Source organism: Octodon degus, unplaced genomic scaffold (assembly GCF_000260255.1).
Source record: "Octodon degus isolate 3935 unplaced genomic scaffold, OctDeg1.0 scaffold00077, whole genome shotgun sequence".
NCBI lineage: Eukaryota > Metazoa > Chordata > Mammalia > Rodentia > Octodontidae > Octodon > Octodon degus.
In genome coordinates this window covers 9,359,952-9,387,587 of record NW_004524653.1, presented here as the reverse complement: position 1 = coordinate 9,387,587, position 27,636 = coordinate 9,359,952, and the positions used below count along the sequence as shown (strand labels likewise).

At 44.5% G+C, this 27,636-nt stretch overlaps 1 pseudogene; it reads right to left on the bottom strand.

Annotated features, from left to right (window-relative positions):
- Nucleotides 1–541: 541 nt before the first annotated feature.
- Nucleotides 542–20,849, bottom strand: LOC101581685 (annotated as a pseudogene).
- Between the last annotated feature and the right edge of the window lie 6,787 nt (nucleotides 20,850–27,636).

Genomic DNA, 27,636 nt, shown 5'->3' with positions numbered 1-27,636 from the left:
TTTCCAATTGACGATGGGTTTGTTAGATGGAACCCCATCATGGGTCAGGGAACAGCTGTGTTGTTGCAGATGACTCCTGCTATGCCTCAGGATGGCGCGGGTCTGCTGCAGTAACAAGTAAGGCCTGAACCTCAGGCATGTAAAGTAAGAAGGCTGCAGTTCCTCCTGAGGGTCACTGGAAATGCTGTGGGTTGGGACCCAGACTCAGAGCTGCTCTACCTGCTTGGCATGTCCTTCTCTAATCCCAGAGGAGATGGCGGCGCAGTGGTGACTGGCTTTTACACTATTTGCCCAAGAGAGAAGCTGTGACTTGTTCCCATGTGTCTCATGGGCAAAATTAGAGGGTGAAGAAGAACCTGGAAGGAGTCCGGAACTATTTGGGGAACAGCAATCATGACAGGTGACCAGAACCTGTGCCATGAAGCAATCTGGGTGCCAGGAAGATGTGGGCTCCCTCGTCCTCTTTAAATACTTCTTTTCAGGGGATACAAATGTAGGCTCCTTGTGGGAAAGTTAGTCCTGAAGGCAAACTTTTGCTGTTGTTTTTTTTTCTTCAGAGTTTGAGTTTTATTGTGACGCTGCTCAAGCCTTGACAGCAAACTTGCGCAGAGGGTGCAGCCGCTCCTTCCGCTGCTGCTTCTTGGTCGTCAGCTTCTCCTCATGCTTATTGATCCGGCGGTGCATGGCTCGCGTCTTCTTGGGCTGCAGGTCTAGGGGCTTGTACTTCTTGCCCTTGTAATATTTCCTGAGGTTTTCTTTCTGGGTCTGGTTGATGACAGTGAGAACGCGGGCAATGGATTTGCGAACAACTCGGATCTTGGAGAGCTTGGACGCCGCGCTGCCAGTCACTTTAGTGACGCGCAGCTGTGACAGCTCCAGCTTCCGGTCGTCTAGCTGTTTCAACAACTCTTCTTTCTTCTTGCCGCAAAGATCCCGAGCCTTAATCTTGGCCATAGTTGCAAAAGAAGGTGCCGCCGCCGCCTACTAGGAGAGAAAGAGTGGCAAACTTCTTTAATAGTCACAAAAGCAAAGAGCAAGGCATGGCAGCTGAAGGAGCTGGAGTCTAAGGTATGAAGTGGACCTTCTGTGAAAACTTAGAGCATCAAATGCAGAGGCCAGAAGAGACAACACTGTAGAGGACAGAGCGGTATAAATATTGGTGTTTTGCAATGAAACTATTGCCTCATCTTTTTCACTGCATCCGTGGGAAGCCGAGTCTTATAGCTATCTAATGTCTACTGTTCTTTTATGTAATAACAAGTTTTTCTTAAGAGTAGAACTGTCTTTCCCTTTTCTCCATGCATGACCTCTTCCTTTTTGTTGGTGGTGGTACTGGGGATTGAACCCAGTGATGCCCTACTACCGAACTGTATACTCATTCCTTTTTAATTTTATTTTGAGACTGGGTCTTGATAAGTTACCCACGTTGGACTTGTACTTGTGATCCTCCTGCCTCACCTTGCAGAATGGCTGGAATAGCAGGCAAGTGTCACCACGCCAAGCCATCAGATTTTGGTATATTTTGTCCTACTCACTGTCTTAATTTTGTTCACTATGTTTAAAATTTCATCTGGACTGTTGTCATTTGCTATACTCAAGGGATCAAAACAATATAAAATATAGAAAAAGACAAATAATTATTAGACACCAAAACATATTCTATTGGAAATGCACATCTTAAATGTTTTTAAACGTATTTTAGTACAGGGTCTATGGGGTCTCACTATACAGCTCGGACTCATAGTGATCCTCCTGGTTTCAGCCTCTCAAGTGCTGGGATTATAGGCTTGCACCACCACACCCAGTCTAAGTAGCCTTCTCAGCATATCCCAGGGTGGGGCCAGCACAGCAGGCCCGGGATTGAACCCTAGTCCTTGCATCTGCTTAAGCAGGTACTTTAATCCGCTGAGCTGTCTGGCTGGCCTGGAAGTGCACATCTTGAGAAGGTGCTTGGAGGGGGTTGTGGCATCGTAAGTCCTGGTCCTGGACCCCACTATTCCCAGCTGCTCCCTGCTGAAAGCGTGGGAGGAAGCCCAGTGTAGCTGGGAAGGAAGCACCACGCGAAGGCCATGGGGCAGTGACAATTGTTCTTCTAGAACTGGAAAAGGTTTTTCTTGTTGGGAAAGGGGAGATGGGAAGGAAGCGCAGCGGGAGTGTAGGGAGTGATGAACTGACCACACGCTGACTGCCGCGTCTGTGCTGTATCCTGGAGCTGGGCTTCAGTGTGCCTGGGAGCAGTGCCCCTGGGGTTCCCAGCACTGTACAGTGGCTGCAGGTCGCTCATACCTTGTGCTGCTGTCCCCAGCGAGGCTGCCAGCTGACTAGGGCAGAGCTGGCCTTCATCCCTTCCCCCGCCAACCTGCCAAGGACGAGGCGCGCTGTACTTGGTCTTGGGGTGCTGCTGTTCACCCTACCTTGCTTCTCGCTGGACACCCCCCCCCTTCACCCAGCTTCATCCTCCCTGCCCTCCCCAGTTTTCCTCTCCTTGTAATAACTATCCCAAAACTAAGCCTTGGATGCCATCTGCATAAAAACCATTATAACGGGGGCAAGCGTGACGCTTCTGTGAGGGCCTGGCCAGTCTTTGACAAATGGAGCTGTTCTCAGGCAGAACAAGCTGCTCCTGCTATATTAAAGTCTCATGGCAGGCACTAGGTATTTCCACCAGGTCCCCAGATATGCTAGGGTCGAAGCAGATGAATTCCCTTCCCAAACTACTAACATGAAAAGACAGCTGCAAATTAGGTTTGAAATGGACATCTCTGTCCTAAGAGATTTCGCAATGACAAATGAATTAGTCCCCAAGTGGAACGCAAACCTACTTTGTTTTCAGAGAAGCGAGGAGAACTAATAAAGGCGGCGTCTCTGCAGCCCCAATTGCAGGCCCTGTCATCCTCTGTTTAATAGCCTGGCACTTCTCCGCCAAGCTTCTTAATTAAGGCGCAGTGAGAACTGGCCCTTAGAAACTCATTTAAACACCCGAGTTCTTGAGTTTATTTATTAATTAATATTTAATTTTCTTTCACTTAAAATTAAACCTAATTCTTTTATTTGTTATTTTCTAGTTAGTAGTGGTTCTGAGGATTGGCTTACAATGGGAAGCTTTTGTCCTACATTACTGGGTCCTGCTACGCCACCATGGGCAACACTAAGAGACATACATATGTAAATGGCACGAATCTTATTTTTCTGTATTTTAGGGAAGAGTGTACAGCGTGTTCAGGGTCTTACTACTAGATGGGACTCCTAGTGATCTGCCTGTTCACAGCCTTCCAAGAGCTGGGATTACGGGGCACTCGCCACCATGCCCAGTCTCAATTGTGGTCTTAGTATGCCCCAGGGGTGGGGCTGGCACAGCAGGCCTGGGGATCGAATCCCCAGCACCTGAGCCTGCTTGTAGGCGCTTTAATCCGCTGAGCTATTTGGCCGACCTAATGGCAAGAATCTGTAGGGAAGTTTTTGCTCCTGTATAGTGGCATGCATGCCAAGAAGAAAGTGTGAGATGCTGTAATCTCAGCTTCATAAGCAGGATCCTAGCCTTCCCCTCTTCACTCTGAGTCCACATCAGTCAGAAAAATATCTACATGACTTGGTAACAAATAGCTCCCAAATTTCATTTTTTTTTTTTGTATTTAGGATAGGGTGTACAAGGAGGGTCTCACTGCGTAGATCCGGAGTCATAGTGATCTGTTTTCAGCCTCTCAAGTGCTGGGATTATAGGCAAGCACCATCACGCCCAGTCTCTGCCTCTCAGCACACCCTAGGGATGGAGCCAGCACAGCAGGCCTGGGGATCAAACTCCCAGCCCCTACCTTTGCCTAAGCAGGCGCTTTAATCTGCTGAGCTATTTGGCCAGCCCTCCCCAAATTTCATTCTTATAACACATCAACTTTCTTTTTTTCTTTCTTTCTTTCCTTTTTTTTTTTTTTTTTTAAGATTTATTCACTAGGCAGCTTGGACTTGTGATCCTCCTGGCTTAGCCTCCCCAGCACTGGGATTACAGGTGTGTGCCCCCACACCTAGTGTGAGAGTCAGTGCGTTAGTGAGTGCAGCCTTCAGGTCCTGAGAAGTAGCCTAGGCAACTGTAATCATAACCTGTGTGTCCACAGGTGTTAGCGACAACAAGGCTAGAGTGAGACACTGAAGAATGGTCCAGCAGTGCGGTTTCCAAAACGAATGATTTTTAAGTTGGTTAGGAGCAGGTGAAGCCAGAGCGCTTGTTTAGGTTTCTCTTGGATAACAGTTTCTCATTTCATGCAAACGCTGTGCGTCTGTAGTTTTTCTAGTGTCTCCTCAGGGATCTGCTAGGAAGGGCACCGGGGAAGAGAAGGGATGTGCTGAGCTACGAATGGCCATAGTTTGCTGTGCTCAGAGCTGATGGTCTCCTCCTGGCCTCTTACCCACCACAGCGTCCTCACAGGACCAGCATCCACCCTGCAGCACCGACCAGGATGCTTCCATCTGAAGGGACAAGCAGTGCCGCTTTGATCCACACGAATCATCTAGACCACGCCCCCGGGTCCCACCCACCCTGGAGGACAGCCGGTTTCCTCCTGTCCCTGCAGCCATGCAGGAGCAATCCCGCAATCCCAGTTTCTACCATTCATTCCTCCTTCCAAAAATAGTGCCATATCTAAGGCCTGCCTGTAGAAAAAAATCTTCTGGACCATGAATGCCTTCACAGTGTAGTACAAACCTTTGCCAAAAAAGAAATAAACAATGGTGTTTGTTTTCCTTCTCTTTTATATAACGTAGTGCCGACATCGTCATATCTGGGACAGAGCAGACATCATTCCAATTTTAGTATATGTGCTGCCCAATGGGGGGGGTACCTGGACAGCCCTGTCAATCTGGATGAGACACAGAGTGTCACAGACAGGGTCCTTTTAGGACATGCAGGTCGTGGAGACCTGGGGCCCAGGACTGCTGTGGCTGTCATGGTGAGGAAAACATGTGCCAGTCTGGGGAGGGGTCCTGGGAGGACAGAGAAGCACCCTGAAAGTATCTGGGGTTTGGGACTGAGTGCAGGATTGAACTTTCTGTTGGGCAAACAGAAAGGGGGCAGAGTCAGGCTTGATGTGAGCTGGGGACATGAAGGTGACATAGGGAGCACCAAGGGGTTGCTTTGCTGTGAATATGTCCCCCAGATGGAATAGGACTCAGAGGCATGTCCTGCTGGGAGGTAGTTCGGTTGTAAGTGCAGAGTCATGGTGGTTAGTGCTTCTACCGAGGGCATAAAAGAGACAGTGGGTCACTCTCTTCCGCTGCTTTTCTGCCTTTCTGCTGAATGAAGACCGGCGTTCCTCCTCTGCCAGTTGTCGACCCCGCTGGCACCCTGATCCCAGCGTCCTGGCCTCCACAACTGTGAGAAATAAACTGCTGTTCTTTATTTATTTGTAGGTGCTGGGGAACACAGATATCTAGAATGCTTTCATTTATTCATGTTACACTTTCACTTATTAACTCAAATCTTGTTTTAAAGCCACAAGATTTAGGACTAGTCAAATAGCTCTGCGGACTAAAGCCCCTGCTTAGGCAGACACAGCGGCCGGGGTTCGATCCCCAGCGTGCCGTGCCGTGCTGCGCCATCCCAGCCACTGGGGAGTGCTGAGGCAGCAATTGAGACCGGGCATGGTGGCGCGCACCTGTAATCTCAGCTCATTGGGAGGCTGAACATAGGCGGATCACTACGAGTCCAATCTACGTAGTGAGACCCTGTAGACCCTTACATCCCATCAGGACCAGAAAAGGAAACCAGGGAAAGAAACACTGCCTCTCATAGGGGCCAGCCCCAGAGTGACACCCATCCCATCATCTCACGTAGCATTGCCCAACGTGAAAGTCACACAGCCACCCCCGCCCTCCAAGTTCAATACTGTAGCACACCTGTCTCCCCTGCCCACTGTGCGTGGGACCGCGGGCAGGACATTCACTTCCCAGTGCCTTGGTTTCCTTGTTTGCTGAGAACTGAAATGCGGTAACCCTTTGCTCAGCGGGTTGTTCTGAGAATCAAATATGAGCTACACAAAAATGTGAGCTGTCACGGTGACTTCCTCTGTCCTTAGAAAATATAAAGCATTATTTATACTTGTATGTTTAACACTGATAACTTATTGCATGTCCGGTGCTAGTAGAAATTCATGATCTGTCTGAAATGATTAGCTTCCACTTTATCCTATAATCTCTCTCACACACACACACACACACACACACACACACACACACCACTATTTACAGTCACCATTTCATTCTATCTCCATGAAACATTAATGCCACAGTTTTATTGCTTTTGGCTCAAGGCCACTTTAACAATTCAAGGAAATAATGGTGGGTTCCTCTCCGTAGTTTCCTTGCGCGAGCCGATGCGCGGCTATCTTGGCAGCTCTCGTCCATGTGCTCAGTGGCCCTTGGCAATGTGACGTCTATGTTGAGCACTGCCCTGAGAAGCCAGAGTCCAGTTATTAGGTGTTAATAACTGAGTTAGAACAGAGTGAGGTGGGATCCACAGAGGCACATGGGGTGCTGTGGGGAGTCAGAACTGAAGAGCGGAGGGCGGGAGGGGGGGATGTGGCAGAAGCCACGTTTTGGATGGAGCGCTTGGGGAAGATACTGTGGTCACCAGGAAGGCCGAGGTCAGGGAAGGTGAGGCCCAGGCACCAAGGCCACCAGCAGACTTCAGGCTGTCTGTGGGATGGTGCATCTGGAAGGATGCAAGGCAGATGGAACAGCTCTCTCTTTGCCCGTCCGTGCTCAACCCACTCCCAGGCCAGGGCTCTGGGCAGCGTACTTCTCCTGGTTCCTGCAGTCTCAGTGGAGCACCGGGTGATCACATGACTCAGGATTGGCCAATCAGGCACCTTATGCCTCTGGTCACTTGATTGGCTCAGGATGGGCACGTGACCCAGTTGGAGCCATTCACAAATAACCCTGGACCTGTGCTAGAGGAGCCGGAAGTGGAGGCCTCAGGGGGACCTGGGATGGAAGATGGAAGCCCCTGGAGCCACTGGGGCAATACAGTAGTGTGAGCATCACTGTGAAGAAAAGAACATCGCTGAGAGGTAAAGAAAGAGAGATTAAGACCTAGTTCCTCGATTTAGATATGCTCAAAACCAGCGCATCATCACTGACCTTTCCCTTGACACGAGACAAGTGGTCCCTTTCTCTCTTTGACCTAGTTGACATGAATTTTTTTCACAGCCAAAGTCGCCTAAACTATGAAGATTTGCTGCTTTTTTCCTGCATAATGAAAGCAGCGCAGTCACTCTGCACAGATTTGGCAGATATTTATGAGGTAACTAGGATCAATTCTGTTGAATGCTCCAAGTTCACATTTTAATTCAATTTGCCCCCAGAAATCCTATGTTAATTTACCCCTGAAGAGCATGCGTCTCTGAGCAGCGTCCCCAGCGTGTGCCGTACCAATTGCTCCCTTTGGCCACACGTCTCTGATTAATGTCACATACAGCTCCGTGACCGCCCAGCACAAACAGCCACCTCCATGGGCTCAGGTGGTCGATTTTGATGACAGAAATTACTAATTGAAACCCTAAAATTTGTTTACTCTGCATGCGTTAAAGAGGTAGTTATCAAATTGGAACTGTATTACTCCTTAAATTATTTTAGAAATAAAATCAATAGTTTATTTCTCACAGTTGAGAGAAGACAAAGATGGGGGGGAAAGTGCATCGAGGAATATATTACAAGTTTTCCTTGGAAAAGCACAGTGTATAGGGGAGGCTGGAAGGACCCCCCCCCCAGCCTCTTGCAACCTTGTTCATTTCTTGGTTGCTTCTTGTATTATTTTTTAAATTAAGTATTTGAGATTACTAATGTATTGACTCCAGTTCAGGCTCCAGGGCAAAGTCAGACTTTACCACCTAAGTTGTTCACTTTTTACTTTTTTTTTTTTTGCAGAACCAGGGATTGAGCTCAGGCCCTTGCGCTTGCCAGGGAAGCACTTATTCCACTGAGCCATCTCCCCAGCCCCCGGTGTTCACTTTTTAAGAATGGCTTTTTTGGTAAAATTTTAAATTTCTCAGTTTCTACCCCACTTCATGATTCCTCTGTCTTTCCAGGAAAATGTGTCCCTCACGGGACATCACACACAGTGTTGCTCCCAGCCTCATGGACACCAAAGAGCTTGCCTCATCCTTTCCAAGGAGGCCCAACACCACTGACCGATCTCTGTGTCTCTGCCAGAACCTGGCAGGAGTGGGGCTGAGACCTGCCACGCGATCGGCTCCTCGCCTGCTGGCCTGAACCGCCAGTGGGTACGGTGCGGCCCCTGCCCATGTGTCTGACAGGCAAAGTCTGTCCCTTCCTGCCCACCTCCCAGTGACAGCTGACAGACTTCACTGAGTAGGGAATACTTCATTCTTGTTTCAAAAGGAGCGGATTGGATGGCACATCTGTGGAAAGTCCCCTCCGTGGGTATGTTCTCACGAATTTGAAATGTCACAAGTCAGAGGAAACCGAGTCCTTGGGAAATAGTATTGATACTCGTGCCTACTGAGGTTCGATTTTCCTGGCTGGTGAAGTGGAGGGCTGGTTACAGACGGGGAGACTCTGGTCTCTAAGCCCTGGAAGAAGTGGGAATCAGGTGGGAGAGATAGGTCAAGCCAAGGTAGGAAGGACATGCCCAGAATGTCATGGCAGACTGGGGCGCTTCCTCAATTTCTGTGTTTTCCTTCTTTTGTATTAGAGCCTTTCCTTGTCATAGGCCATGTAGAATGAAAATCTACATTTTCTATCTGGGTGTGCTGGTAAAAGTGGTCACCATATTCTATTTGGTGAACATAAACCCAAGTGCAGTGTTCAAGTTCTGAGCAATATCTCAGAGAGAGGGTGTATTCCCTTCCCCATCACTGTCCCCGGCCTCCTCCCTGTGGCAGGTACCTAAAAAGGCTGCCACTAAGCAACCAGATAGTGGCCCGGTCCTTGCTATCAGCCCCTCTACTGGCCTTGGGCTGTTCATGTTTATATGACGCAGTATACATTTCTACCTTGTTTGGGGGAAACTCACAGCCAAAAGATACGCCAAATCTCATCTGAGTGGGTGCTGCTATGTTAGGAATCTCAGGGAAGTTCCCCAGTGTGTGGGTGGTTCCAGTCTGATTCCAAGCACAGTGCCAAACTTGAGGGACTGCAGGCTGGGATGTGGCGCAGACTGGCAGAGGTATTTGGTTTTGAGAAAGGTGCTATCGGTGAGCACTAGGGCTGTGCTGTGGTGTATCCAGACCCTCAGAGCTTTTCAGCTCTATTATAACCATTGTTATAATATAATCATGTATGCAGTGTGTCACTGACCTAAATATCATGATGTCTTTCTGTGTAGAGTAGTTGGCACATGCCAGTGTGCAGCAGTTATTTGCAGAGTGCCAGCAGGGAGAGATCACAGTGTGAATATCACCAGAGGGGCAGTGCCAGGAACGGGGGCTGGAGCTAGAATCTCTGGATCTGGAAGTCCCAGATCAGTGTCTCAGAGGAAATTCAATAGCTAGCGACTGGCCTAGAGTCGCTGCTGTGGAGGCTGTGGCTGAGAACAATTGAACATCAGCAGGCTGATCTGACCGCCTGTGGCAGGGCTCCGGGGTCTCTCAGCCTCCTGGCTCTTCCCGAATCTCCCTGGAAACCTTTGTTCTACAGAGTCCAATCTGATCCAACTCTGTTCCAGGTCCCCATGTGCCTTTGGAGTCTTAGAACGCCTCAACGCACTTCTCCTCTGACAGCACACAGCTACCTGGACCCTGGGCACTTGGGGCAGCCATCCTCTGACTTTCTGGGGACCCGTATGTTATTTCATTCCCTGTTTCCCAGCATGCAATGAGAAGATTTGACACTGGCTGAATTCTGCAGATTCTCTCCAATTTTAAAAATCATGTCCTTATCATTTACAGTTTATCATAAGCTTAAATATATGTTCAAATGTAACTATCCATTTATGTCCTATATGAACATTTAGAGATATTTATACAAAATAAATGAATATAATTTTGGCATTTTATAAACATTGATATTTTAAGAGAAAACAATAAAATGTTTCAAGTATGTTTTATAACTGGTCTCCATACCATTGTGATTTGAGTCTCACCATAATTGATTTATTAAAAAAATAAACACAGGAGCTTCACTTTGTTAGGAATTTTGCTTTTTTTTTTTTTCTTCCTCAAACTTCTACTGCCTCTGGTAGAATGTGATCTTAATGTACCATATTTTTATTCTTGGAAGGCTTTTATTGATCACTCTGATAACATATCACTGTCCGCACCAAAAATGTGCTCATAAATTAAAAGTGAAAATATGCCTGTGGCTAAAGTCTTTACATTTTAAAATAAGTTATTTTTTTAACTGAATTCTCATTATATTGTCGGTAGGACACAATTGGTTAGAACCACATGCATATGTCACAAATTATGATAAAGAATTCTTAATCCTGAAAAAATAAAGTTCTTTGAGACATATACATACTTCCCTTCGTGTGCGAGGCGGACTGTTTTTTCACTGAATATAGTCATGAATGACTTGCTTGCTATTTTAAGGAGACAGGTTTCATCACCAATTCTGTGCACAGTGCTCTGTTTTATCGGCGTGAGTGTCGAGTGCCTGTTACATAAATAAGCAGATGGGAGCGGAAGGGTTTCACTTCTACACCACTCCATTGTTTGGACCCCTTCCAAGTTATATGACAAAAATCACATAGCAATTTATCATAAAGTATTTTTGACAATTTATGAGCTGAAGTCTATATTAAGTTCTTCTGAAATTTGAGGAAAAGTGAAGAATTGAAAACTTAACTCATAAAGCATGCGGTTCTCCATAATAGACTCAGATATGGAACCCAGTTAGCAGGGACATTTCTCTTCTCAAGACTGGCCAGTATTTCAAAATGTGCCTTTGCTTTATGTCCTAAGGACTTTTCTCAGTAGGGTGGATACTTCTGGAAGGTTCAGGAGGAACAATGTCTTTTGTGTGGGGACAGATGTCCTCCTCCATCTGGGGAGGTGGGCTGGGTGGGACACACCGGTGGCTTTCTTCCCCAATGGCTTCCTGTCGGCTTGGGCCAGTATGGTGGATTAACTCTTGGTCATCTTCTAATTCCCAGTTGAACTGAGTCAGCATTGTACTGAGTGTGGAAGGCCCACCTGAGGACTGTTGCCAACAGCATAAAAGCAGAATGGGAGGGCAAGATGGCGGGCTGTTGGTTCTCCTGGAGAAGCTTGTCACACTGGTTTTCGTGATATGAACTCAGCTGTTCTCATCCTCTGAGGAGCTCCAGTCATCATTGTTGCTGAGGATGGCTGTGCTTCTTTTTGGGAGAGCTCTGGTCTTTATTTTGAGCATCACTTTCTATCTCCAGTGCTGTTCCCTCAGCCTGGTGATATAGATCCTTCACTCCACTGAGGTAGACTTCCTAGTTTCTACCACTGATGGTTGGGTCTTCCCAGTGCAGATCCTTGATTTGGACTTGCATGAGCCATTGTCATGGGCTGTAGGCTCCCAGGTGGACTCGTGCAGGACACTGATGTGCGCTCCAGGCCCTCAGCTGGATTCTTCAGGTCTCTGGTGCATGGACAGATCTCCTTCACTCTTCTGCATTTGACTTTTTGGGTGAATATTATAAGGTAATCCTATAAATTATGTATCCCATACTAAATCCATTCTCTTGCAAACCCTGAGTACAACAGCCAGTGAGGATGGAAGTGAGATGACAGTAAGCTTGGGCATCTCTTGCCAGGGCTCTGTCAGTGGGGTGACCTGGGGTGGCTGTACTTCTCTTAGGAAAGTCCCAGCTCCTTAACGTTCTGCACAGCTTCCCCAGCTCCAGCCTCTAGAAGCCCCTCCCTCCCCAACCTGCACTGCCTCCCAAGCTCCAGGTGCTCCGTATCCTTCCTTTACTGCTCTCACACTTTTTCCAATAGCTCTTCTGTGGGAACGCACCCAGCTGGAGCTTGCCTTGTGTTATCCCAAATGGTGGACCTATTTTCTGCATGTTCCGGGGAAGGGAGTGTTTGTGGAGGATGAGGGGAAATAGATATGCATATTCCTTGAGGGGCTGCGATTGCTTTTTTGGTCAATTTGTAGCTTTTTGTGAACCTTTAGTCATGCCCTCTCTGGGACCCGAGTCCTGCAATTTGATGAGGGCCAATCTAACACCTGCTCCTCCATCCTTGTCCCCTCTCTGTAATGATAAAGTTACATGTAGGAACCAAATAAGCATTAATGCTGGTTTCATCCACGAATGCCACTGGGCTCTGATGAGTCCGGTGTGACATAGTGTGTCCGGTCACTTCTGTCCTTCTCACCTGTCATACCTACCCCACTTACACCCTCATCTGTGGGGCTCATTTGTGCTCCTTAGAGCTGCCCAGTGCAGATGGAACTGACCTGAGGATGATGGTCCCCATGGCAACCTACTGGAGCCCAGCACCCATCCCCCTCAAAGCACAACCTGTTATGTTTCTTTATCCACCAGGCTCTCTGCCGTGCTGATCTAGAAATTCCAGACAACCCAGTGAGAGTTCTTTATTGCAGCAGCAGCAGCAGCAGCAGCAGCAGCAGCAGCAGCAGCAGCAGCAGCAAATTTACAATATGTAAAAAGATAGGGGTCCCCAGGCAAGGATAGCAGCTGCAGTATAAAGTTGAAATCAGAGCTACAGTGTGCCCCAGATCCACCTGCTGGAGGCCAGTGATGATCTCAGACCATGTCCCTGAATAGGCCAGAAGCCCCCGGTCAATAGCTCAGCATTCTTAGTACTACTGGGACTTGGAGCTCCTGGCAGATGGCTCTGGAGTGAGTTCGAATTAGCTGCCACTGTGGCTTCTCCCTCAGGGCATATCATGTTTATTTCAATTCATTAATTAATTTTAAAGCAATAAAAATGTCTCAGAGGTCACTGCATAGGGCCATGGTTTGTGGCGTGGTTGGATTATTGTCCAGCTAATATTCATTTTGTCCTTCATGCTGGGGGTGGAGAGCACATTCCATCGCTCCCCACGTTGTTGCTCTGGGTCTGACCCAGCAGTTTGCTTTGACCAGGAGACATCAGTAAAAGTGACAAGAGCAAATGCACAAGATGTGTGCCTACGGGTTCGCTGTGCTTGTTCCTGGGGTCAGGCCTTGAGAAGAGTGAGCCCAGGTAGCCGCTGTCCCTTGCACACACAGGGCAGACCTGAGCCCACCGAAGCTTCAGCTGTGCCCTACACAGCCCATCGAGAACCAGCTGAGCCACAGCTGACCTGGGAACCTGGGTGAGGATCACTGCTTCCTGTGAACTGTGGAGCTGGGCTGGCCACAGCTCACAGCTTACTACCTTCTCAGACTGCTCTGCAGAGCCCCGGGGGAGTCATTTTCAAGCCATGTCTCCACCCAGAACCAGGTTGCATTTGTTCACGCATCTGCTAATTGTTTATTCTCCAAACACTTTCTGATCACTCTTGGCACCCACGTTGCCCTAGGAGACTCATCTGTCTGAGTCTGGGTTGTCTGTTGATCTTCACAAGAGCAATGAGGGTTTCTTATGCTCGTTCTTAACTTGTGAGGGCAGGCAGGAGGCCAACCTGGCCTGTTTTCCAGCTCCTTTCCCCTCCTCCACTCTCTGCATAACTTTCTCTGAGCCCAGTTGAGGTTGAGGCAAGTGAGGAGGAATCCTAGACAGCCTCACACTACCCTGTCTGCCTCCTGCCCCAAAATCAGGGACTATGGGAGAAAGGAAGGGAGATGGGGCCTCAGCAGTGCCCCCTATGGGACAGGTGTCTCTACATCTTGGCTGGATTCACCGGCTCAGGCACTTGCTTGCCAACCTTGTTTCTAGTAAAAGAAACTGGGGATCTTATGGGGGCAATAATTCACCCAATTGGGGCCTGGGAGATAGCTCAGCAGTATAAGTGCCTGCCTGGCAAGCACAAGGTTCTGAGTTTGATCCCCAGTACTGAAAATTAATTAACCCAGTTGTTAGCCCAGGGTAGGACAGGATTTGTGCCCAGATCTCTTTGAAGCTCAAACCCATGCTCTCCCTCTGTCCCAAACGCCATTTCCTGGGGGAGAGGGGACTTAAATCCTAAATCCCTGCCCCAGTTGTCCACAAGCAGGAGTTGCATTTCCCATCCCTTTGTGCTCATTGACCCTCTCGTTGTAGAGTGTTTTTTTTAATGAAAAGGGCCAGGAGTATATTAGTGAAAACATGAATTTCCTGTTTTCAAGGAGTTGTGGATGGACAGAGATCTGGAACGATACACACACCATCATTTGGCAGTGGGAACTGTGGGAAAAAGTAGTACAATGGTGCAGGGATCTAAGTCATTCATACGTGATTGAGAAAGACTACTCTGAGGAGGGTACAGCTAAGAGTAGACCTGAAGCAGATGAAAAGGCAAGCTTCTAATTGCATTACCAGAGCATGGTGATGCATACTGGTGATCCTAGCATTCTGGGAGGCCAAGGGAGGGGGACTGAAAATTAAAACCCAGCCTTTATGGAAATCTTAGCAGCTGAGTGAAACCCTGTCTCAAAAGAGGGGGTGTTATCAGTGCAAAGCCCTTGGTTTTTATCCTCAGGATCACAAAGGAAAAAAAAAAAAAAAAAGGAAAAAAGAAGAAAGAAAGAGCAGCAGGCAGAGGGCACAGCATGTGCAAAGATTCTGAAGCAAGACTCACATCTCCCTGAGCAAGTTCTTTTCCTTCCTAGGGCATTGCCAGTTGTAGCCTTCATAGCCTATCCATTCGGTTGGCCCTGCTCACTGACTGCAGCTTTTGTCAGACTTTCCACATTCCTGGCTTCTCCAACTTCCTGGAGTCTCTGTTGCACTTTTGTTTTTACTTTTGCAGTTTCTTACTGTTCTCTCGGGGCACACTCCCTGGCTTCTAAAATATGGGTGGAAACTTCAGTAGCTCCATAACGCTTCCTTCTGCATACCTGTAGAACCAGTATCACATGGGTGGCACCAAGATCTGCCACCACCTTGAGCAGTAGCAGGGCCTCCTTGGACTATGGCTGCAGAGGGCTCCAAGTGTCTGGATGGCTGAGCACTGTGAAATGAAATCCAGAAAAACAATCCCAGATGCCTCTTTCTTTGTATTTTAGTACAGGGTCTACAGGGTCTCACTATACAGATTGGACTCATAGTGATCCTCCTGTTTTCAGCCTCCCAAGTACTGGGATTATAGGTGCATGCCACCATGCCATATCAGCATGCCCTGGAGCGGGACAGTAGTGCCCCAAGTCTGTCTTCTCAAACAAAAGTATTTAATTCTTGCATTCTTGAGTCTGCAAAGTGTGGGTTTTTGCTGATTCCTGAGATGTCCTCAGGGCATTGCTCTGATATAAAGTACCTGGATTCTTTTTAATGCTAATCTTACCAGCAACTGAGCTCTCCTGGGCTCCAACTTTACAAGTTTCAACTTAGCAAACACATACTTTTTGATTCTTATTGTAAACCTGGCTGAAGACAAAGAAATTGGAAGCCACATACCTGAAATTTCTGAAATAATAGCAACTAAAATAAAGAAACAACTTCAGAAGAGTACAGAGGAAATCAGATCAGAACTAATCTCACAGGTAAAGAAATGACAACTATAATGAGAGAAGTACTAAGCATTTCTAAAGAGGACACTGCTAAACAATACAGGAGAATAGAAAAATGATGGAAACTTTGAATGAACAATATAGGAAAAAAATAAAATGCATGAAGCAGATTCAAAGAGATATATAAAAAGTTAAAAACTCCATTAAAAGTTGGCAAAATTATTTGAATGAAAGTGAAGATAGACTTTCAGACCTTGGATATACTGTTGCAGCTAGTGAAAAGGTAAGGAAAGATGTCTTAAAAATGACTAGGATCCAGGAAATAATAATTCAACAGCTGCAGGATGATGCAAAGATGAACAACAGAAGACTAATAGTAATCAATGAGAAAGAAGTAGGCAACACAAATGACATAAAAAGAATATGGGCAAAAAAAAAAAAAGAAAAGAAAAAAGAATATGGGCAGAAGTAATAGCAGACAACTTCCCAAATATGGGGAAACAATCTGACATTCAGGTAACCAAGGCATATAGAACTCCAAATAATAGCAATGCAATTAAAACTACATGCATATATATAATAATATCCCAGAAATTCTCCATGAGAACAACATACTAAAGGCTGCTAGAGAGAAGAAACAGATCACATTTAAAGGAAAATCCATCAGAATAACATCAGATTTCTCCTCACAAAGCATCAAGTCAAGAAGAGCATGGAATGAAGTACTTCAAGTCCTACAAAAAACCACATTCCAACCTAGACTGATATACCCTGTAAAACTCCATTTCAAGTTTGATGGAGAAGTGAAATACTTCCATGAAAAAGAACAACTAAAGAAATTCATGCTGACCAAACCAACCCTACACAGAGTACTAAAAGATATTCTAGAAAGGGATCAAAATGTCCACAATTCCAAGAACGAGAACAGAAAGAACTCACTAAACATGGCAAAGTATTAAACACAAGAGAAAAATAGGGAACAAACAGCAGGAAAATAACATGACAAACATATACCAATGCATACCAATTATAACCACCAATGCAAACGGACTCAATTCACCAATTAAAATAGACTAGCAGAGTGGATTAGTAAACAAAATCCAACAATATGCTGTACACAAGAAACACATTTAACCCATAAAGAAATTCATAGGCTGAATGTCAAAGGATGGAAAACTACTACATGCTCCAGGACATCAGAAAAAAACAAGGGTAGCTGCTCTGTTCATACACAATCTGAACTTCAAACCAAGAATGATCAAACAAGGTAAAGAAGGTCAGTGTATACTGATTAGGGGAAAAACTCAAGAGGAAGAGATAACAGTCACAAATATGTATGCATCAAATATGGGAGCACCCCAACTACATGAGACAAATTTTAAAGGACATGAAAAATATAATAACTAATATCACAATCTTAACAGGGGACATGAACACCCCCTTATCTCAAAAAGATAAGGTCAAGCAGACAAAAAATTAGCAAAGAAGTAGCAGAACTGAACCAAACCTTTGAACAAATGGACTTAGTGGACATATACAGAATGCTCCAGTGAACAAGATCTGAATACACATTCTTTTCAGTTGCACATGGGATGTTTTCTAAGATAGATCACATATCATGCTCAAGTATACACAAGAAAACAGAAATTATCCCAGGCATATTATTTGATCACAGTGCAATGAAACTGGAAATTAGTGACAAAAGAAACCACAAAAGCCTCATATAAATATGGAAATTAACATTCAACCTCAGCAACCAATGGCTACAGATGATATTAAACAAATTAATATTTACAATCCAATGAAAAGTCTAACACAACTTACCAGAATTTGTGGGTTGCAATGAAAGCCGTTCTCAGAGTAAAACTTATAGTGGTGAACTCACACATTAGGAAAACAGAGCAAGAACAAATAAATACCCTAGAAATATCTTCTAGAAAAAGAACCAAGCCCAAACCCCAAAGCCAGAGGAAATTATAAAGATTAAAGCAGAAATTAATGCAATTGAGACAAAGAAAACAATACAAAGAATTAATGAAACCAAAAGCTGGTTCTTTGGGACTGGGGAGGTGGCTCAGTAGAATAAGGGCTTCCCTGGCAAGTGCAAGGGCCTGAGTTCAATCCCTGGTTCAAAAAAAAAAAAAAAAAGCTGGTTCTTTGAAAGATTAAATAAAATTATAAAATTGGTAAACCCTTATCTAACCCTCTTCAAGAAGAGGAAAGAAAAAAACTCAAATTCAAGCAATAAAGAATGAAAAGGGAGAAATTACTACAGATCATGTGGAAATTCAGAAGATCATCAATAGCTATTTTGAAAATCTTTACTCTCACAGGATCAAAGACACAAAAGAAATGGATAGATTCCTAGATAGGTACAAATTGCCAAAACTGAATCAAGAAGATGCTAAAAACACTGAATAACACAATATCAGCCAATGAAATTGAAACTAATAAAAAACTTACAAACAGAAAATCTCAGGTCCTAATGGACTCAAAGCTGAATTCTATAAGAAATTTAGAGAAGATTTGATCCCAGTACTTCTCAAACTCTTCAATGAAATTGAAAAGGAAGCAATCCTCCCAAAATCATTCCTGAAGGCAAATATTATACTGATACTAAACTGGAGAAAGATCCAACCAAAAAAGAGAACTACAGGCCAATCTTTCTCATGAATATAGATGCAAAAATCCTCAATAAAATACTATCAAATAGAACACAACAAATAATCAAGAAGATTATACGCCACAACCATGTAGGATTCATCCCAGGGATGCAAGGATGGTTCAACATACACAAATCTATGAATGTAATGCCCTATATCAATAGAGCTGAAACGAAAAACATGATCATCTCAATAAACTGATAAAAGGCTTTTGACAAAATCCAACACTCATTCATGATCAAGGCCTGGCAGAAAATTGGAATAGATGACCTATACCTCAACCTGATAAAAGCCATCTATGACAAACTAACAGCCAATATAATTCAAAATGGAGAAAAATTGAAAACTTTTACTCTCAAATCAGATACAAGACAAGGATGTCCTCTATCACTACTACTATTCAATATAGTTCTGGAATCATTAGTTAAAGCCATTAGACAAGAGAGAGAAATAAAAGGAATAAGAATAAGTAAATAAGTTAAACTACTTTTTTTGGGGGATAACATGATACTCTACTTGAAAGGCCCCAAAAACTCCTAGAATAAACAATTTCAGTAGTATAGCAGGATACAAAGTCAATACCCAAAAATCAATACCAAAAAATGTTATTCCTTTAAGAGATAACAAACTCACTGAGAGAGAAATTAGAGAGACAATACCCTTCACAATAGCATCCAAAAAATGAAATACTTATGAATTAATCTAACAAAGGAAGTAAAAGATCTATACAATGAAAATTACAACCCTCTGGAAAAAAAAAAAAAGAGATCGAGTGGGATTTCAGAAAATAGATATTCCTTTCTCCTGCATTGGAAGAACCAACATTGTGAAAATGGCCATACTCCCAAAATTGTTATACAGATTTAGTGCAATCCCTATCAAAATACCATCAATATACCTCATAAATCTAGAGAAAACATTCATAAATTTTATTTGGAACCAGAAAAGACCTAGAATAGCCAAGGCAATCTTGGGCAACAAAGGCAAGGCAGAAGGCATTACAATCTCTGCCTTGAAATTATACTACAAAGCTACTGTGATAAAATCAGCATGGTACTGGCAAAAAGCCAGACTGGAAGATCTACAGAAGTGGTTAGAAGATGCAAATACAACTACAAGCACATTTAGCCATCTTGTCTTTGACAAAGGGGCCAAACATGTTCACTGGAAGAAAGAGCCTCTTTAAATCATGGTGCTGGAAAAACTAGCTCTCCACGTGCTAAGAACTAAAACTAGACCTGGGTCTATTGCCATGCACTAAACTAAAGTCAAAATGGATTAAAGATCTAAACATTAAAACAGAAACATTAAATCTTCTAGAAGGGAAAGTAGGTGGAAATCTTGACATGAGTAGGCAGACAGTTCATGAACAGCTCTTTCCCATCTTGCAGCTGAAAGATGGCAGCTGAAAAAACCAAGAAGCCAGACACTAAAGAGAAGAAAGCCAAAGCCAAGAAGTCTTCTGCCAATGGTACTGGTAAAAAGGGTAAGGTGAAGAAGGCAAAAAAGTCCAAAAGGGGCAGCCCCACTGCAGCCAAAATCTTGTCCTGGTTAGAGGAATTGGTAGATACTCCCAGTCTGCTATGTATTCCAGAAAGGCTTTGTAGAAGAGAAAGTACACAGCTGCTAAATCGAAGGTTGAGGGGAAAAAAGGAGAAGTTCTGCTACAATCACAAAACTGGTCAGTGGGGACAAGAATGGAGATAGCCGGGTGGTTAAGCTTCGAAAAATGCCTAGATGCTACCCTACTGAAGATGTGTCCTGAAAGCTCTTGAATAATAGCAAGAAACCCTTCAGTCAGCATGTGAGAAAACTTTGAGCTAGTGAGGAAACTTTGAGCTAGCATCACTCCCGGCACCATCTTGATCATCCTTACTGGGTATCACAGAGGCAAGAGAGTGGTCTTCCTGAAGCAGTTGGCCAGTGGCTTACTACTTGTGACTGGGCCTCTTAGCCTTAATTGTGTTCCCCTACGAAGAACACATCAGAAATTTGTTATTGCCACCTCTACAAAAATTGATATCAGCAAAGTGAAAATCTCCAAACACCTCACCGATGCTTACTTCAAGAAGAAGCTGCAGAAAACCAGGAGGGTGAGATCTTTGGCACTGAGAAAGAGAGATACCAGATTTCAGAGCAGTGCAAGGTGGATCAGAAAGCGGTGGGCTCACAGATTTTAGCAAAAAGCTGTTCCCCAGCTCCAGAGCTACCTGTGACCTGTTTTTGTTCTGACAAATGGAATTTATCCTCATAAATTAGTGTTCTAAATTTCTAACTAAAAACCTAATTAAATAATTGATGCACTAAAAAAAAAAAGTTCATGAACAAAACCCAAACTGCATGGGAAATACTCCAAAGAATCAACAACTGGAATTTCATCTTATTGAGAAGTTTCTGCATGTCAAAAGAAATTACCAACAGAGTGAAAAAACAATCCACAAATTGAGAAAAAAATCATAACCAACTATCACTCAGGCAAAGGACTTTCATCTAAATTATGTAAAGAACTAAAAAAAATTTGGCCCTCAAAATTTAAAGACACACTCCAAAAATGGGTATCTGAGATGAATACACACTTCTCAGAGGAAGAAATACAAGTGGCAAATAAATACATGAAAAAATGTTCCACAGCACTGGCCATTTGAGAAATGTAAATTAAAACAACACTGAGGTACCATCTCAAAACAGAAAGAATGGCTATCATAAAGAAATCAACTAGTAACAAATGTTGGAGAGGCAGTTGGGGAAAAAGGAATCCTTCTCCAGTGCTGCTGCTGGGAAGGCAGACTGGTACAACCACTATAGAAATCAGTGTGGAGATTCCTTAAAAAACTAGAACTGGAAATCCCATTCAATCCAGCTATTCCCCTTCCAGGCATTTTTCCAAAAGAACTGAAAATATCATATCATAGCTATATATGTGCAGCCATGCTTATAGCAGCACCATTTATTATAGCCAAATCTTGGAAATAACCAAAATGCCCATCGCTTGAGGAATGGATGAAAAAGATGTGGTATTTCTATATAATGGAGTATACTCAGCTACAAAGAAAGACAAACCCAAAGCCTTTATAGGTAAGTGGATGCAACTAGAGGCTGTACTTATAAGTGAAATAAATCAGACCCACATGTGTAAATATTGTATTGTCTCCCTAGTGTAAGAACCTGAAAGAATAAATAAAACCTGGAAGGTAGAATAGATAAAGTAAAATAAATGTAAGGATTAAACAATGAAGATGAGAGAAAGGAGAAAAGATAGGAAAAAAGGAAGGAGGGAAAATATACAAATATATATAGGATGGCTGAGATGATTGTACTCATAATTTTAATCAGTTTTTTAAAATAGTAGTTAATGTTTAAAATTTTTACTTTGACTAGCTCCATATGCTGATATTTATGATCCAAGCAACTACATCGAGGACAGTAGTGTGTAATACAAAACCCATGGTTGAATACCTCTCATCTTGGTCTTCTAAATGTGGATCATTTCTAATATCTTATCAATTATTATACTCCTTTAAAATAAATTAAAGAAGACAAGGAAAAAAATTAAGATTTCTTGAAAGCAAGAGTCAATTTTCAATATTTCCTAATCTTGTTTATCTGTATCTGTTAATCTGAAACAGACTTGACAATAATAGATAATATAACCATTGTTAATTAGCGATTTCTGTTTTGAAAATCCGTAACATATGTATTGTTGTATGTTACTATATTTCTGTCTTCCTTTCTATTTGTTTTTGCTTCTGTTTTCACTCTTCAAAATAAAATAAAATTTAAAAAAAATTCAAAAACTTCCCACTTATCATTTCTGAAGGCTTTTAATCCACAGGGTCAGGTATTGTTGCCATGGCAACAACTCCACTCTCAGTACCAAAATCTGCCTCAGTCATTTTCTCATTGCTGAGAAAAACTATCCAACACCCATAACTCAAAAGAGGAAAAGTTTATTTTAGCTCATATATTTTAGAGGTTTCTGTCCTTTGTTGGCCAGCTCCCAGACAGAAACGGTGGCATGGTGGAGGGTCTGGGGGGCGGAAAGCTGTTCGCACCACGGCAGCCAGGAAACAAAAAGAAGAGGGAGGGAGGTGATGCATCACCCTCCCCACGCTGTGACACCTCTCCTCCCCTCCCAAGAGCACGTCCAGCTACTAAACTCATTAGTGAGTGAATTTACTGCTGGGCAGAGTGGCCCTGTGATCTACACCTTTTTCAAAAGCCCACCTTTTAGCACAGGGGAGTTTAGGGGACATCCCTAACCTAATCCATGACAGTCAGTGACATAGACTCCCAAGCTCAGGGAGGAAGGCCCTGTGCCATGCAGGGGCATGCAGTGGTCATGCTAGGAGCAGAGTGAGCTGGCAGGGTCTGTCAGAGGCAGGCTCCGTAGCACCACAAGGTTGGAGTGATCCCTGGTCCCCATGGGAGGGTGCAGTTGGCTTGCTTCTTGATTGTGTGGGTTGGTGTGGGGGTGACATCAGCAGCCTGAGAACTGGATAGGGAGCAGGAGGCCAGGTGATGAGAACGCCACAGGGAGGCCGCATTTCCCACGAGCTGGGGGCATATCTGCAAGAGAAGGAGGACTCATGCTCATGCCTGTGAGGCTCCGTGTAGTGTGAAGATGTCAAGGCAAGGAGGGAGGTTTCAGGCCTTACACTACAGCAGTGAGAAGAGGAAATCTGCAGGTAGAGTCACTGGCGGCATCACATTCAGGGCTGAGGGTCGGGTCGGGTGCAGACCCAACCTGCAAAGGCATCCTGAGGATGTGGGCCGGACAGAGCCTCCCTGTGCCTCAGGGGCTAGGAGCAGCCAGTGGGGCCCTTCACGTGCAGCTTCAGGGCAGAGACTGGCTCCAACCCGTCATGGTGGTGGTGACCACCATCACCAGCCTGATTACCACCCCCCAGTGTGTGCTATCTGAATCCCAAGCTTTGCCACTGATACCTGCATGACTGGGATCAAAGGACTTATCCTGTCCCTGACCCAGCTTCCTCATTATCAGTGGAGACAGCGATGAACATCATCTTCATACCCTTGCCATGAGCTCTAGACAGACATCGACCAAGGAAGTGCTTGCACATTCCTTGAGAGTTAATTACAGGTTAACTAATCAGGTCCACTCTTAGTGACCAGAGAAATAGGAAGACCAGACATTAGAGGCGACTGGTGGGCACGGCACAGAGGCGAGCTCCTCCTGCTGCTTGCCTGCCTGCCTGCCTGCCTGCCTGCCTGCCTGCCTGCCTGCCTGCAGGCCGTGCACTGGCAGCCCTTGCTGGGGCTGGAGGGTGAGTACTACCACCCTATCTGTGGCAGTGGTTCGGTTAACTCAAAACTGAATTGTTTATGAGGATCTCGGCTTTCTTCTTGAGGCTGGAATTGTGAGCCCTGGGCACTTAGTCCCTGAGGGGCTTTCTTGTTAAATTGCACAGGTTGGGCTCAAACTTGTGATCTTCCTGCCTTAGTTTCCCAGAGGGCTGCAATCACAGATGTGTACTCCACGCTATGGAGCCCTTGGTCACCCAGGAGCATTGCTCCTGACCCACGAGGGCTCTGCTCAAACCTCGCCTTGACCAAGAGATTAGAAAGATTTTACCTTTCCTGGAATTCTATCTCATTGAATATCATGATTCCCCCTGAGGTGCTGTATGCCATAAAGGATCCTCCATTACCTTCCCAAGAACTGTCCATGGCTTGATTTTTGTGACATGTGTCAATTTCTAACAGCCCTTCCTCAGCCTGGAATCCAAGATAAGATAATATGAAATGAATGTTTTGACACCCGTTTGTCTTGTCCCGACTGCTCTGTGTTCACTGAAAAAAACAACTTTTGAGGATAGAATTCTGAAAGATATCAAATTATTCCTGAACTTCAAAATATTTTGACAGTTCTTCATAGACATAGCCACAGCAAAAATACACCTCTCAGTCACAGTGCCCACAAGTAGAATTAGCCCTAGGACTGTGCATCCTAATTTTAAGTGTGTTTAGAATTCTATGTCCTCCTAGTAACCTGATTGTTATCACTCATTAATCTTGTCATCAAAAAGTGCTCAAATGTCTACTACGTGTCATAAACAATGAATATTGTAGAAATTCAAAAGGAAAAATGGGTCTCTGCTGTGGGTATGCTTGGATTCTATACAGTACTTGGTGGTTTGAGCCGATTCTTTTTATGCCTACCTAGTATCTAATTGTCCATTGCCTCTTCTTTATGATATGCTCAAGGGATGTGTATCCGTCCCTCATGTAGCTCAAGTCTCTGAGGGAAACTAACTCTCAATGTAAGCATAGCAGTGGGCACTGATTGGTCTAAACCAACTAAATAATTGCACCCCTGTTGCCATGTGATTGGTTCAATGATACTCAGCCTAAGCCAATCAGCAATCTTCTAGGCACTGAGTAGTCCAACCAGTGAACAACTTCTATTGTCTTTGAAAACTTCTTTCTGGGTGTGGAAGAAATAGTGATTTGAATCTTAAAATGGCCGAGTCATCTGGAGAAGTCCAGTTGAAAAGAAGGACAAACTGCGTCACAAGGAGACAGAAGGATCCTGATTAAGTTAGGATGTGCATGCCTGTCTTAGTTACTTTTCTCTCATTGCTGGGACAAAATACCCAACATCAAAAATTAAGGAAAGAAGGGTTTATTTAGCTCACAGTTTGTGGAGATGGTTTCAGCCGATGCACAGCTGGTTCCAAGGCAGACTGGCACATGGCAGAGGGCAGCAGTGCGTGGTGGGAAAACAGTGAAACAGCAAGAGCAAAAGGGAGGAGTAGCAGCACGCACACCCATAATCCCAGCAGCATTTACACCCATAATCCCAGCACTGGATCATGAATTAATCACAGACTCTAGAAGTCTGCCCCATAATTACATGAGGCTTTGAGGGCAAACTAGACATGAACCATAACAATGTCTGTGGATTTATAGCATACTTGAACAAGTAATTTAAAATAATTTATCAGGGATTAGCTAGTGCTTTTAGGGTTTACACTGAAAATTAAGGGCAAATGATTTATTCCACAGTATTCATCTGTTTCTTTCTCCCTTTGTTTACTGTCTGATTTTGCTCTGATGTGCCTCTCTCATTTCTCTGGCATGTGTCACGGGCTGTTTTGCTCAACTTTACAGAATATTAGCTTCAACCAATGCACATGCTCCATCATTTTTGCTTTGTTGGTTGGTTTAGGGTTAGTGAAGCAAGAACAATTTTTGGGATTTGTCAGTTGATACTGTGACATCCCCCTTTCTTCTCCTGATTTGTGCAGTGTGACTACCTCTTCTGATTTGTGCAGTGCGGCCACCTGAAGTCTAGTATCCTGAGCCACTTCATTGTCACAGAAGACAGGCTGAGGAGGAAGCAGACTTTAAAGAAAGTAGAGACAAGCAAGGCAAATTAGATAAGGTCCTGGATTAGACTTGTCATGAAACGGGCTGCCTCTGTACTTCCCTGATATGGTGGAAAGAAAAAGTTCAAACTAGTTTGGGTTGGAGCACTTGAACTTTGTATTATTTCAACAGTTTACTCCATGCCCAGTCCTATGCTTTGCCCTGGGTTCACTCCCAGATGAGTGGATGAAGCCAGGTAGTTGGGTTGGAGATGCTCGGACCTCTGTGGGAGAAACGGCAGCATGCTTGGGACGGTGACACAGGGAATTGCAAGACCACGCTGAAGGGAGGGAGGGAGGGAGCATTGTTTTGGCAAGCTGGCGTCGGCAGGTTCCGGTTCAAGGGGAAATGGAAGAAGCACATCCCGTCCCGTGTCCCTCCAGCGGGCAGGACCAAGGAACCTGGGAAGATGGGCTGCAGTGGGGACCTGAGGACTCCAGAGAGCCACTTAGGTTACAGCAGCTTACAGAAGGCGGCTAGAATGGAAGCAGTTCCAGAATGGGCAGAGTTGGTGTCACAAAGTTGTTCTCAGGCGACCGGATCCTCAAGCCCAGAAGCGGGTGCCAAGGCCAGAACAGAGAGCGCTGGGAACCCCCAGAGAGCCTTCCGGGTCTCGTCCAGGACTCCAGGTCTAGAAAGGGAGCCTCTAGAAATCAGAGGGGGAGAATAGGCATCCTCATTGTTTCTCTCTTTTCTTCGTTCCTTACACCCACACTCTAAGGCAAACCCGTGGTATTGGCAGGCAAGGCTTGAACATTTTTCTGTCTCATAAAATAATATATAAAACATCTAGGATAAAGTACAAAATCCCTTGATAGCTAGAGGACTAGGAAATTCCCAAAATCACAGGAAAAAGACAATAAGCAGACACCAACCTAGAAATAATACAGACATGGCAATTTGCTGACATTTACTTTAAAGCAGTTCTTGTTTTTAAAAAACCACAATCCTATAATAAGCGATTATATACACTTATGGAAAAAAACAGCATCTAAGCAAACAACGGGAAAAAAATCTTTGTGATCTGTGGTTAAGTAAAAGGTTTTCAGACATAATGTGAATCCAAGAAAACACAGTCCATAAACTGATACAGAAAAAATTGATAAAATTGACTTCATAAAAATTAAAAACTTTCACTGCATAAAAAAAAAATGGGACTGCAAAACACTGTTAAAAAAAAAAAAAAAAAAGAAACAACTCCAGGTTATCTACTGGCAGAAAATATTCAAGAATCGCATCTCTGATAGAGGATTTATAGCCAGAATATCTAAAGAATCCTTGAACTTGAACAGCAGGAAAGCAAAGAAACCAATTAAAGAGTTGGCAAGGACTGGCACTGACTCTTTGCTGGGCTTTGCAGGTGGGAATTTTTGCACAGGATAAATTTTTCTGTATCATTAGCCATTAGGGAAATACAAATTAAAGCTACCAAGAGACACTACTTCCCATCTCTTAGAATAGCTGTAATGAAAATACCAGTCGTTCCAAGGGCTGAAGGTCACGGAGCCAATGAAACTCACGTGTTGCTTTTGGGAATCCCAAATGGTACATTCAATCTGCAGAGCCGTCTGGCAGTTCCTCATAAAGCTACACATACACTGACCAGAGGACCCAAGAATCCCAATCCTGGGTGTTTGCCCGAGTGAAAAGAAAACTTATGTTTGCACAAAAACCTGAACACAAGTGCCTGTAGCAGCTCCTCGGGTACAGGACGGCTACAATGCGGAAACCACTTGCTGTCCAGCAGCCGGCGCATGGTTGAGCTACCAGCACCGTGTTCTCCAACCTGGTTCTTCCCAGCCGTGCAAAAATGAGGACTGCACATAAACACAGTGACGGCTTTGAATCTGGAAGGCATCGTGTTGAATGAAAGAAAACAGCCTCAGAGATTACACTGTATATGATTCTGTTTACAGGACTTTCTTGAAAGAAAAATGAAAGACGCCATCGTAATGGAGAACAGTATGGGGTTATGGGGAGCTATATATGTGTGTGGGTGGGGTGACTTTTAAGGGTGGTGTTTTTTCTTTTGGGGAGACAGCCTCACGTAGAACTTCTCTGTAC